We start from the raw sequence: 15,358 nt of genomic DNA, 5'->3' as shown, positions 1-15,358 counted from the left end.
AAGTTGTCAAAAGTTTTTTTTTTTAGCGAGAATATGGCTTACATTGTTAGGAAATGTCTACTAAGTTGAATGAAGTGGTTATAAAATATTTTGACAATGATAAATAAAACCGATGAAGCGAAATAATTTTTCGATGGAAGATTAAGAAGTAAGGAATAAGTATGTTAGTGTAGTTGATCGTACCTAAATACTAAGGCGAGTACAAGGCGAGTATAAGACGAGTACCGATGTCTTTTTCCCAAAGATAAAGGACAAGAAAAATTGTTTGGAAAATGTTTTATGGTGTCAATGTAGTTTACGACCTTTTATAGAGGTCAAAGGGACATCTTATGTTAAGTTTTAAGCTCAAGGTGGAAACAGCCTAGAGCTAAGTCGTAACGTAGTAATAAGGTCTCACGTATGGGTTAAACCTCCGTATCTCCTCGTGAGTTGAATCCGGAATGCCCGCCAATGGTATCCAAGTGATTATTTAGTGGAGACTCATCTACCTCCTTACGTGATGCTCCAATTCTCATCCGTGTCGATATCAAAATGCTTTTTCATAGTTGTAACTCTAGTACGAAGACGATGAAGAGGTATTGAGGAATAATTCGTATAGGTTTCGACTTATGATTATTACTAGTGTATATCTAGCTACTAACCTTACATCTAAAGTCAATAGCTACCAAGGAATACTCATTCTCAGTACTAAGTGCATTGCTCCTAGAGTGGCTAGTGATATAACTTAAGTGGTTAACCTAGCACTTGATAAGGGACAAGAATATTTCTAAATAAAGGCATTGTTATAAAAGTGCACTTAGTTTCTAAGTGTATCTAGATGAATGCCTATAATATGCAATGCCCGTACACACACCGAAAAATTTTGTTTTTCAATAGTTTAAGTTGAAAATTATTTTGAACATAATTCTACTATAACCGTTTCCAGCCTCACATTAACTTTCCTTAATTAAACCAGGCTATACTTAATTAAAGTCCAATAATGCGTACTCGAATTAGTTATACCAGTAGTATGTTCTATATTTTAAAAACGTTTAGAAATTTTTTGGCTATAGTTGTGGTTTTCCAAAGGAAAACCGGTATTCTCTATAACCTTCGGCTCTGATACCATTTTCTGTCACACCCCGCTAAAGCGGAAACACAGGGCGTGACAGTACAAAGGGTTTCATCGCAAAAGTTAAAAGACAACACCAACCATAGTATTAAAAATCATTACAAATTCACAATGGGTTTGAACAACTTTTAAAAGAAATTACAATGTAAATTGAAATACAACACATGCGAATGCTCCTAAAAGTGAAGTGTCCCTAAGTGCCACTTACTCGATGATTCCTGAAAAAGCATGTAAAACGAGCGTCAGCTATAAAAATAGTTGGTGAGTACTCACAGATAAACAAAATAATATTGGTTCCATGAATTGAAATCAAAGTTTTGATAAAAGTTTCTAATAATAAAAGTATATTGTTAAAATGAGTAAATAAGTTTGTAAAAACAAAGTTCTTTGTCATCATGAGAGATAAGGTATGTTGCCCAAATAAGATGCAACATTCATATTCTCATGGAATATAAAGTTCGTTACTCAAACGAGTAAACAAGTTTCATTGCTAAAATGAGCAATCAATTTCGTTGCTACAAGGAGCAAACAATTTCTTTGCTAAAACATGTATATAAGTTTTCAGTAATAACAGTTCGTTGTTGTAATGAGAAACAAAGTTCATTGCTATAATTAATAAACAAGTTTATTGCTATAATAAGTAACGAGTTTGTATGTGTATGAGCAAACAATGAGTCTCAACCAAACCTATGACTGAAGCCTTATCAAGATCTATGCTTATCGTTCCATAGATGAATATGGTATCATGCACTCCAGCAATAGGGCGAGTGAGGAGTTGTCAGTTCCTAACAGCGCTATCCATAATGACCATTGGCTCAAAGAGTTAATGGTTAGAGATAAGGGAAGGGCCTTAGTACGGTAAGTTCTCATGTTCCGTGTTGCATAGACATACATAGAGAGACATAGCAATAAATTAGCAATCATGTTTGATACAAATCAATTTAAATACAACATTCAAATAATAGTTTTTCGGGACATGCTTTTCCACCCCAAAACATAAAAACTGAAAATAGGGGAGTGCGTGAATACTCACAATGCATTGAGATGATGCAAATGGTGCCTTGATCTACGCTCCACTCGTACCACTATCGTTTTTCCTACAACGACATTACACACTAATGAGTCCCTAATTGAAATCTAATACTAGTATACTTACTACTACAATATAATTATGCCAATAATGTGTCAAAGTTTAATATTGATAGGTTACAAACATTTTTCTGTGAAAATTAAATTTCAAAGAATCAATTGTTATATAACAATTTAAGTGGAAAATTCCCATTATTGAAATGTTAATATTTAACATTTTAAGAGGTATTCCAATGATTAAATATTCAAAAACTAAATCAATTTAGTTCTAAACTTTCCTAAACTTTGCATTTCAGTTTTAATTGAAGTCAAAGACCTTAAGATAAATTTTCTTGACTTTTTGATTTGTCTAATTATTTTTCACCATTTAATTCCTTGAATAATCATAAAATCATGGAAAAATAGTAAAAAGTTAATAAAAATTACCAAACTTCAGATTTTGGTTCTAACTACATTAAAAGACTTCCAGATAAATTTTCATGGTTTATAGATATGTATAACCAATTTTCTTATAATTAATTCTCTAAATAGATAAAAATTCATGAAAAATAGCAATCAGTTAAGAAAATTCCCCAAACTTCTTATATTACTGCCATTACACATACTTAAGCTGGGAAAAATATAAAAATGGATTTATAAACTGTTTAACCCAATTTTTATGATTTTTGTGCATTTATTCTAATAAAAATGGAGATAAATAGAAAACAGTTTCCAAAATTGTCCAAAATTTTTGTAACATTGTTATTACATATATAGAAGCTGTGAAAAATATAAAATATATTTTTCAATTAGTGTTGCTATTTTTCCTTGTTTAATCTTCTTAAATAATCATTAATTGAATAATAATTATTAAACAGTTAAAGTAAATTACCAAAAATTTTGTACACTTCATTTACAGAGTAAATAATCTGGGAAAAATACCAAATGTGGTTTTTATATACTGAAATCCGATTTTGTGTATTTAAGTGTATTTAATCTTAGAAAATAGGAGAAAAATAGTATACAGAAGAGAAAAATCATCAAAATTTTTATGTAGCCTCCTAATGTACTACAAGGTCTTCTGGTAAATTTTCATGAATTTTGGATGAGCATAACTATTTTTTCTATTTTTAGGCCATTATAAATACAAAAATCAAGGGAAAAATAGGAATGCATTATGAAAAATTTTGAAAATATTTTTCTGAGTCTTATACCTCTGGTAGCAACTGCGAAAATTGTTATATATCATTTTAAGATTCTCTAAAGTGCTTTTATGATTTTTTGGAGCCAAACAAAAAGAAATTTCAAAACCATATTAAACAGTAACAAAAACCGATGAAATTTAATTTGGGGTCATTTCTTAGCATAGGGGTCATCCACGAATTTACCTAGGATTTATAGACATCAGAAAGTATTTTTTATGATTTATTGCCCTATTTTATTTCAACAATTATAATAATTCGAGAAAAATGAATTATTTTCTGAAAATTTGTTGAACATCTCATTTTGTTGATGGAAATCTGGGAAAAATCGGATTTGGTCAGAAAAGGAGTTTTAGATATTTATTTGGAAATAAATCCTTCATGAACATATTTGAAAGCTTTTAACAACATACTTTGATGATCTAGCATCTAAGCTTGAAGATCATCACATGCATGTTTGTTTGAAGACCATTCATGAGTTTGAAATGTTCAAAAATCGTTTTTGAAAGAAAACTTAGAGTGCATGTGGTGATTTTCCACCAAAACTTGTAGAAAAGTGCATTTTCATGATCTTGACTTAGGTTTAGGTCCTTGGATTTCACAATTTACAACATGCATGTTGTTTTTGGGTGAAATCCTACCACCATCATCATCAAAACTGAAGTGAATGAACATGCACACATATTTTCTAAGAGAAAGGTGTAGAAGAAGAAGGAAATGCAAAAAAACCTTGAAAACATGGAGGAAAATGAAAGGAAATCGTGTTCTACCTTAATGAACACCACTAGATGATGAAGATTTTGAGCATCATGAGTGTTCTTGGACTTGTTTGCTGTAAAATTTTGTGGTTCATAGAGGGAGGAAGAGAGAAAATGTGTGTGAGAGTGTGTGAGAGAGAAATGAGAGAGAATGAGGGAAGATGGAGTGTGAGAGAGAAGAAGAATGATTTTGTGTTGGGAAGAGGAGAGATATAGGGACGGAGATCCGAATTTTCAATGAGGAGAGAGACTCCCCACCTCTTCCATTTACTTTATATAAATTTGCCTCAATTTTTATAAATTTTCCCATTTTTTTATAAAGTGTGAATTAAGTCATGATTTGTTTTATTAAATTATTGATTTAACTTGTTAATTAGGAATAAATGTTGATAGTTTAAATTTTATTTTCCTTGAATTCATTTTCATAATTTTGATTATTATAAGATAATATTAGAAGCTTCATAGTTATTTTATAGAATTTTTAAGGTTAAAGTTTATAAATGTGAGTTTTTAGGGCATTTAGGGTTTTTAGGGTCTTGAGATTTAATAAATATTTGGATATCAAGATAAATTGAATTATTTGAGATTTCAATTTATGTTAGAGTTTCAGAACTCTTTTCTAGTTAAAAATAATGTTTGTAATTTATTTTTATCGATTTATTGGCATTCTATGTAGTGGTTTCGAGATTCAAGCGAAATTGAGGAATCAAGTATACTAGTCCTAGTTTTCAACTCTAACTTAAGTTCCAACGAGACTAGGACCTCATTTCTACCACTAGGTCAAGTGCATGATGCGTGTATATGATTCATGAAAAGGTTTTCGAGTCAAAGAATGACCCGAATATGGATAGTCTCTACAGTTAAGTAGTTATAGAATTCACATATCAATGTGAAATCTATACACACTATCCATTGATTCTAATTGTTTCCAAGTTTCTAGTAGGTTATAACTTAGCTTCTAGTTACTAAGTCTAGTATGTGTAGTGCCTATTTGTGCAACTAAGTTTAGTCAAATCTAAAACCGACTCGAATTTTTGACGACTGTCACACAAATCAACAAAATAAGATGTGTTGACGGGATCACAAGAACAAATAATTTGAGGTAAACCAACCGGATGATGTAATATTCAGACTCAATAAACTCTTTCTTTTCCTTTTCCATTTAGTGGGTGTTCAAAGTGAAAATAACATTTAGTGAAATAATGAACATAAATATGTATTGTGTGAGTTTTTAACACTTTATTTAAAGCATATTACAAACACACTTGTGGAACATATTATCCAGGTCTGAACCAGATTATCCTACACTCCAACCTTATTGTACTCAATGGCTTTCTCATGTAGAAGCTTGAATAATATCACAACTGATTTGATAGTTAGAGCATAATGAAGGGATACCTAACGCCAAAATATTGCAAACCATGAAGTGGCTCACCACTTTTCATCTGATAGACATGATAGACATGAAAAGAGAAAAATTAAAAAAAATACAAAGAAAGTTAAATTCCAAGCGATTCCTTAATCTAGTGAATAGACTCACAAATGGAAATAAAAAAGATAAGGAAATAAAAGATTTCATGATACTTAAAAAGTTGACATTAAGAAAATAAGTTATGTCTTAACATCTATAAGAACTGGAATTAAACCTTACCTCGATCTCCTCGTTCCAAAACACCTCTATTGCACAAATTGCAGAAACCTATCAAAATTGTACCCTATGTTTGATTTCAAAATCGAAAACAGAAGACAAACTCTTAAAGCTTAAATAGGCAGCATACAAGAAATAGAAAATGAATACCATTGATAAAGATGTGGATTGTTACCATTACAAACCGAATTGAAAAGGGAGGCAATGTCGGCTGAAACAGTGTGCTCGTCGGACTATAAAGAGGAAGTTAAGAGAAAAACAAACAGAGGCACACCGATTAAAAAAATAGCAATACAATTACAAAACGCTTACTTTCACTGTAACATATAACCCTAATCTTGTAGTTTCAGTTTGAACCCACGAAAATCAGCCACTGATTCGTCATCTCCATAATGATTTTTTTACACTAACCGGAGAGAAAAAAGGTTTCTGATGAAAAAAATAAGAGAGAGAGAATGGAGAAGGAAAATAGGAATGTGATTATCTTCGTTGAGAATGGCGAACAAAAACTCTACCCATGGATTTTAATTTGGATGTGATTACAAATCCTGATTTTTTCCTATTAAATTCAAATCTATTTGCTGATTTATAGGATATCAGATCAAGAATTAGTTATTGATTGGGATCCAAAATTTGAGCGGGAAAAAATTTATAGAAGCGGTAGGAACTTGCCACGTGTCATATAGAAGTCGTAGAAAGTTGCCATGTGTCCGAAAAACTACTCTAATAAATAAATGTTTTTTTTGTCACTTGTCACACTCTCATTCAATTTGCCAAATGTCATTTTATGGTTATTTTGAATTTATTTTTTTGCACATGTCATTTTATGAGTTTTTCTATTTTATTAAATTTCATATAATATTTTAATGTAATAATTGCAATAAATATAGTAATAAATGGATATCAATTTCATTAATGAACTAAATTTTTAATTTCAAAATTCTCAAAATTAAAGCTTATTAGTTTCTTTTATTTATTTAAATTATTTGTTGAAATTTAAAAGATAAAAACATATTTATTATAATAATTCAATATTTTTTTATTTTCTTATAAATTCAAAGTTATCAAATATTTTGACCTTTATATTTATTTTATTTTTTAAATTAACTCATTTACTACATGGGTCTCACAACTAATTAGCTAATAAGTAAGTATATGTAGCTTATGAAAAAATGACTTATTAGAAATTTTCCTTGGAATAAACTATTTTTCATCCAAATATTTTTTTTAACTTATAGTGGTATGTAACTTCTAATCCCCCCTAATAAATCAAAATCTTTTTTCACATGTCCTCTTTCCTTCATTTTGACACATGACATTTTCTAGAATTTTTGAATTTTTTATTTTCCACTTGTCATTTTATTGTATTTTTCATTTTATTAAATTAAAATTTCACATTTAATATGTAATGTAATATATGTGTAATGTATTTATTAGAAAGAGTTTATATATGTAATGTATTCAATATATTAAAGCATCATTAATAATTTAAATTTTTTCTAATTTTTCTTATAAATTCAAACTTCTCAAATTGTTAAAATTTCATATTTCATTTTTTTTAAATAAACTCTTGTAATACATGGGTCTTACACCTAATGAGCTAATAAGTTGTTTTAACAAGCTTAGTCAAACACCCCCTAAAAGGGAAATTATAAACTCACCACTTAAATTTGGTTTTTTATAAATTTCCAACTAATATTGTTATTAAGTTACCGCTAAATATTGCTAAATATTGTTATTGAAATAACCAATATTTTTTTATTCAATATTTTATTAAAAAAAACCCTTAATAAAACTTAAAAATCCGTCCAACTAACTATATTTTTTATAAATTTACTGCTAACATTGTGTTACTTTTACACCTAATGCTAGTATTAAACATCTAACTTAATAACTTATGTAGCTATGTAGCTACTATGTATAACGTTAAAATCATAATATAATGCACACTGATAACGTGGCCTCCAGCATGGGCCAGAAGCTATGTAATGCCTCAAAAATCACAACAAATTTAAAATTTTCAAAACAACCTATTTACTAAAAAGAAGTGTTTACATAACTATTGTTTCCAAACACATTATTAAAAATCAGAGTCTCCCAAGATCAACAACATAAAACCAAGGATGTGTACGATCACGCCTTCGTCTTGCCACGGTCCTCAAAAGTATCAGAAACAAAATTAAAACTGTAAGTCAACGCTTAGTGAGTTCCCCCAAAGTACCACCACATAAACATAACAAATAACAGCATGCATACAGATCCTTCAGCATGACTGGATCGCCTCATCGGGCCTTCAGCCTATCAGGATCACTCTATGGGCATTCGGTCTGACTGGTCCGCCCCGCAGGCCTTCAGTGTATCCGGATTGCCCTAGGTGTCTTGGCCTTTAGTCTCAGCTGGTCCGCCTCAACACAGTAAACCATTACATATCAACATATACCACAACAATCAATAGTTAGCATATACAGGTAGTCATGCAGATCTAACAAATCACTACAGCATAGCAACATCCTAAATACCAGGATACAGATCTAACAGATCATCACAACATATCGATATATAATAAACCAGGATATCAATCCAATGAGATAGCCTTGGTGCCTTCGACCCGTAAGTACAGTGAGGAAAACTCACCTCACAGTCTGAATGCAGTTTGAATAACTCCCAGCTCTGACAACCAGCTCAACCCAAATCCTAAATGTCAAGACATTTCCCGTTCTAAATTAATATCATTTTCCCCAAAATACCCTTGGTCAAAACCGGTCAAAATCCACAAGTCAACCGAGTCAACACAGTCGAGTCAACTCAGCCGAGTCGACTCAGGCTTCGTACGCTGGGTATACTCCAGAGGTATGCAGGGCGTACTCGAGGTCCCAGGCATCGAGGCCAAATTTACGTACACACAGCGTACCTTTTGGTATGCCCAACGTACGCAACAACTCCCTTCTTAATCGATTAAGAGCTTATTGATTCGACTTATCACGTCCAAATGCATATCCAAGTCCCAAATAATATTTTTGACCATAAAGTTTCCAACTTTATGGTCTTGCATGGCTAATAAGGTCTTAACATCAAAAACATCAACCACTTATGTAACAACCAGCTATTTCGAGTCAATAACAGTCAAACAAGTCAAACAAATGTCAAGGCAAGTCAAATAGTTAAAATTAAATCATGAAAATTCACTTTGCTTTAGAGTTTTCGGTTTTGGGAATCAAAAATCACATGTCATGGCCGAAATCTCCTAGACCGAAATCTCTTAGGCCAAATTCATAGCCTAGACCGAAATCGTTTTGGCCGAGAACATGCGATACCAAAATCTCTTTGGACCGAAAACACTCTAGAACGAACACCTTGGTTCTCGGTTGGAGCTTGTACCGAAATCAAGGTGATTTCGGTGAAGATAAGCCGAAATCACAAATCTTATCCGGTGGCACTTTTTCCAATGTGATAAAATACACAATCCAATGCAAATGTCACATCATCTTCACCCCTCTTATATAACTTAGACCGAAATCACTCCCCATTTTCTCATGTACATCTTCAAAATCCTTTACATTTTCTCTCAAGATTCATAAGTACATCTTCAAATCTTCAAACTTTCCCAGGAGTTTAGTTCTTCAATTTAATTCTTAGGAAATTTTTGTAAGTTTCCTTGTTCAAACAAAGTGTTTATACAACACTTTCATTGATAGTTCATCTAATTTACACACTTTATTATGTGTTTAAGACTATTAGGATACAGCTATCTCCAAGTGTTCTAACTCGAAAATCATCCCCATCATTTCTTTATCCAGCCAAGAACACACACGAGGTGAGTTTATATCCCTACATTTTCTGCGATTTTCTATGCTTTAGGGGGGGATATAAGTAAAACACAAGAAAACTTGTGTTAAATATACAATACGATTACACATACTTTTACTACCGTTTGTGCAAAAATACTAAAATACATGAAATAAATTTATTTCCAAATTCGTGATCATATACATGCAAAGTTTTTGCTAAATTTACAAAGCTATGAAAAACGAGTACAAATACACTATATTCACTAAAATAAACTATAATGAGTATAGTTTATAAGACTTTAACACTTTTTGTAACAAGTTGTAACGCCCCGATTCTCAGGTATTGAATTAATATAAGAATTTTCTTGTTTTCAAGGTCTACTCGACGAGTTGGTTGCCCTACTCGTCAAGTAGCAACGGGTTGGTTCGCGTGTTTTAGTGACCTACTCGTCGATTCCAATAAGGGACTCGACGAGTAGGAGCTGGCAGGTGAAACCCTAAATTTCGGGGTTTTGCACCCTATTTAAGGATCACTTATCCCCCCTTAGCATTTCTTACTACTCCCCTCGAATCCAAAAACCCTAATTCGTGTTGTTGTCTTTATTGGTGTGCTTCTTAGCTTGGAAGAGGGATTTTGGTGAGGAAAGGTTTGAAGATCAAGGAGCTTTGAGCAAGGAACAGCTGGAGATCTGAAGTCCACCTCAGTTTATCACCATTTGGGGGTATCAAGTCCTCACCTTGATCTTCTTCTAGTTAATCCCCTTTCTATATTGAGTTTTGGGACCATTTTGGGCATTTGGTGATGCATTTCGAGTGATGAACCAAGATCTGAAGTTGCAACTTCAGATCTAGGCTCATCTTGGCCCTTATCATCATAAAGTCTCACTCTTTAGCATGTTGGTGGGGCTTTTTTGCCTAGAACCCCTTCTTTAGCTTGTTTTAGGTCATTATCACCTTGTATGCACGTAAAGTTTGCAACTATACGTGATAAACATGCCTTGGGAAGCTGGATCTACAATATGGAGCCTTAGAATGGCTTAAAAAGCATCTGTATGGATGATGGATTGAAGGGACTCGGTGAGTCACAAGGACGACCCGGCGAGTCATATGAAGATGGTCATGAACTCGTCGAGTTGATGAACAACTCGGCGAGTCCGATGAAGATTGCCTTGGGCTCGGCGAGTCGGCTAGGGTTTTTCCCAATCTTTGGACACGTATGAACTCGGCGAGTTAAAGGGAAACTCGACGAGTCAACCAAGGATTTCAAGACTTCTCGAGTTCAGGAAGGACTCGACGAGTCGGTGAACTACACTCGGCGAGTCGAGTCAACATGGACTGTTGACTTTGACTGTGGACTGTGACTTTGACCAAGAATTGACCAGTTAACTTCTGAGGGTATTGTGGTAATTTGGAAATTTATGAAAAAGGTTTTATGGTAACTATAGGTGTGGAGTTCATGTTGGTGATCCGGGAGTTAAGCTTTCTAGTTTCAGACGACAGTTGTGAGGTGAGTTATCCTCACTATACTCAAGGGTCTAAGGCACCAAGGCCGGCCCTTTGCATTGTTATATGATTATGTTATGTTAGTGTGATCTGTTAGATCGGTGTCCTAGAGGGTAGGATAACATTATATGATATGTGGTATGATCTGTTATATCGGCATCCCGGTAGATGGGATGGTGTTATGTGTTATGTGGTATGATCCGTTAGATCAAGTATTGTCTATAGACTGTTATGTGATTATTTGTTAGATGTGCACATGTTTGTTTGGAGGTTGAGGCTTATCTGCTTTGTGCGAAAGCCAATAGACCTGGGCATTCCAACCTGTTAGTTGTGGGCCGTGAGTATTCCATCCCGAGGATGACTGGACTTATAGTATGTAGGCATTCCAACCTGATGGTTGTGGGCCTGGGGTATTCCATCCCGAGGATGATTGGACCCATAGTATGTCGGCATTCCAACTGGATGGTTGAGGGCCTGGGGTATTCCAACCGGATGGTTGACTGGACCCATAGTATGATGTTTATGATTATATGTGTAATGTTGCGGGTATGGGTATTTTGGGGGAACTCACTAAGCTCTCGGGCTTACAGTTTCAGTTTATTGTTTCAGGTACATCAGGGGATCACGACAAGGCGAAGGCGTGATCGTATAGCTCCTCATGTTTTGATTATGTTTCTGGGAAAACTCTGATATTATACGTTTTGAAAACAAAGTTGTAATGATTTTAATGGTTTGAAATGTTTTTAAAAAAGTTTAAATTGGCTTGAATTTTATGGGTGTTACTAGTTGGTATCAGAGCCTTGGTTTGAGTGAATTGGAGGAACGTGCATGTAAATCCAGTCTCAAATCAAGGAAAAGTTTTCAAAATGATTTCTAAAATGGTTTTCAAAATAAGTAAATGAGGATGCTGGATGTATGATCAGCCGGAGCCAGTAAGTAGCTGTGACATCCCCTAATTTCTCGGCCAGAAAAGACCGATTTAATTTACGCTTTTAAAACAAAGTCAGAGAAATCTTTTTAAAAGATGTTGCGGAATTGGTCCCCAAAACAAAACATGATAAAAGTTTATCAAAACCTTTCTTTAAGAAAGTATATATTTTCCATATATATCAAAACCTCGGGATGTCATGTTCCGATACAGATCAAAAGCATAAATAAGACATTATAAGCCTTTCAACAGTTATATACAACTACTGGCCTATAATCCAAAAATCTCTCATCATCCTCCGACTATGCTTGGGGTCCACTACCTGTAACATAAAAAGCTGAGTGGGTCAGGCTTGGGAGCCTGGTGAGCATATAGGGTTTTCAACCCACAATATAATAAACTTATTAAGTTCATCAATCAACAATAACCCTGATTACCCATTCCTGTTATCCTCACTTTACGTCCCTAAACACTTATCACAAAGGACCTAGCCTAAAGAATATCATCGGGATGGACACTACTGCTAAGGGGACTCCTCAGCCATACATGTCCTAAAGGCAACCATGAGGGGGATGGAGTACAGCAAATGAACGCCCAAGTTCATTAACACCTACAGGTTGCGGGCCTGCCAGCATTCCACTGGACTGTCTAGAAAAGTCTGTGGTCGTCATCCAAACTCCGCTAGATGACTGGATCACAATCACATCGAGGCCTCTCATCATTTTATTTCATCACACATCAACTATCTACCCATGTTTCACCCAACATATTTGTAGATAAAAATACATATACAGTTTAAAACTTGTATAAAACATCAACTCAACAGTCACCTCAATTAAACGATTAATATAATTACACATAACACATATTTTATATAACATACTTCATATCTAGGTGTAAGATGAAGGTGACTATACACTCACATGATTTGATGATAATCGGGCAGCAATTCGTTTCCTAAAACGTTCGTTTCTAATAAAACCGGGAGTTTTATTGAGAAACCGGGCTCTGCGAAATTCAGGCTTCGAAACCTAAAAGATAAATTTCTCGGGCTTCTCGGGCACTTCGGGGCGTATTCCGGGTGTTTGGTATAATACCGGGGCTTTGGGGGAAGTTGGAATGAAAGAAATATTGAAAAATGGGCTAAAAATGACAAGTTTGCAAAGTATCCCCGGGAGCTCTCGCACCCTCCTATTTATAGGGGCCGAGGCTCCTGATCCAAGGGCTGAGAAGCCTCCACGCGTCAGCAGATCCGAAGCGAGGCCATGTGGGTTGCGCATGCGAAGGGGCTGCTGGCAGCTTCTTAGTGGACCGAGGTCTAGTTCGAGACTTCGGACGTGGCACTCCCTGCGAAGGTCGGACACGCTACTGATGACTCACGAGATCGGACACGGGGCGACACGTGGACTCCTTCGTTTGGGCCTCCCTTCGGTCGAATCAACAGCAAGCACATGGCATGCATGCGAAATTCCTCGGATTTAATATTTTTTTCTCGATTTTCGCGCCAAAACTTCTAAAATCCATAACTTTCGTATACGGGCTCCGTTTTTGACGTTCTTTATATGCACGCGTAGGTAAAATTACGCTCTACAACTTTCATTTAGACTTCGTTGGCTAATTTTGAATTTAATTTTTATATTTATATTTTTAACAGACCGGGACAGGAAATCCGTTAAAAATTCATAACTTCTTCATCCGACGTTCGTTTTCGTATGTCTTTTTACCGTTGTGCTACTATTGACGAGACCTTCAATTCTCGCTTAGGTCGTGTCGGCTAAAAATCACTCGATCTAAAATTCGAGTTTTTAGCTGTCTACTGCTAAGCTGAAACTTCGAAAAATCATAACTTCCTCATACGAAGTCAGATTTGGGCGTTCTTTTTATACCTACTTTCGGTTTAAATAACACGACGAGTTTCGTTTAGATCACTAAGGCTAAAAAGTAGTTTATCAAAAACTCACTTTTTACGACATTCAGCACCGTGCTGGTTTTGTCGCGAAACTTCGACAAGTCATAACTTCTTCGTTATAACTCGGATTTTGGTATTCTTTATATATCCGTAATCCTTGTCACGCCCACTACAAGTTTCTTAATAGATATCGGCTTTATCTACTATTTATTTTCGACGCTCATTTTTATTCTTAATTAATTAAACCCTAATAATTAAGCATAAAACACATAATTCACATAATATTCACATAATTCCTTTTCATTTCTTCAAAATGAGTTACAAAGGTTAACCTAGACTATCACATCAATATTAATCCCTAGGCTAGAAACACGAGCGTTACAGTAGCCCCCAAAATACCATACAGTTATTTGATTATGTGATATGTTAGAACAACATGCTAGTGCTAGGCTAGGGATCTTTAGGAATTGCATGCTAGAATTGCCTAATTGTATGATGCCTGACAGCCTAGGGTTTTCCTTATATGAAATTGACATCATTACTGTAGTTGCTTAGTGTATGCATCACGGCCGTACATAATTAAGATCTTATAGCCTCAGAATGTTTGATTTAGCCTTATGTTATGTTCTTGTCTGATTGGGAGCTTAGGGTAGGATTGGATATCCGAAAGTCTATAGGGTCCAACATTATGTATGGCTAGCATACAATAGTGCTGCAGGGTTGGTGGAAGTTTCATGGATGGGTGAGTTGTGTGGGACCGGTAGGTCAGTTGTGAGACGGTTAGCTTTCCTCTAGGAGTGAGGATTGAGTGCTCGATATGTTATGTATATTGTTGGGGTGTTGTGGTGATACTTGAGACAAATATGGGTAGGTGTGAAAGGTAGTATGGGCCCGTACGACTGAAAGCACAAGACCCATACGCATAGCAAGGAAGTCACAAATCCTAGGGATTAGTCGATAGTTGGTTCCCGGTTATTTATGCGGATTGTCTGATATCTTCCTGTTATGTTTCAGAATGGCAGTTACGAGGCGTTTCACGTCGGGGTCCGGATCAGGATCAGGACAGGGTGATCAGGGGGCCCTAGTGGCACCTGAGATTATCGGCCAGGAGGGGCCAATGTTGACAGAGGATCGGGTCAGGGAGATCATCCGCGAGGAGGTGGTCGAGATTATCCAAGGTCAGATTCCGGAGTTGTTCGGGACTATTAAGTCCGCTATGATGGAGTGTTTCAATGACAGATATGCAACCCTCGCTGAGACAGCTGCCGCTGCAGCCACTGTGGCTGTAACAGCGGCAGGAGGGGGAGCGGGGCGAGTTTTTCAGTACAGGGACTTCGATAACACGAGGCCCCCTACTTTTGATGGGACGCAGGATCCCATCAAGGCTATGAGGTGGATCTCGGATGTGGAGGGGTGTTTCTTCACCTGCTCGTGTCCTACTGA

The sequence above is a fragment of the Lactuca virosa genome, chromosome 6 (assembly GCF_052849685.1).
Source record: "Lactuca virosa cultivar CGN04683 chromosome 6, Lactuca_virosa_CGN04683_v6, whole genome shotgun sequence".
Taxonomy (NCBI): domain Eukaryota; kingdom Viridiplantae; phylum Streptophyta; class Magnoliopsida; order Asterales; family Asteraceae; genus Lactuca; species Lactuca virosa.
Note: the sequence above shows the minus strand (reverse complement) of the source record.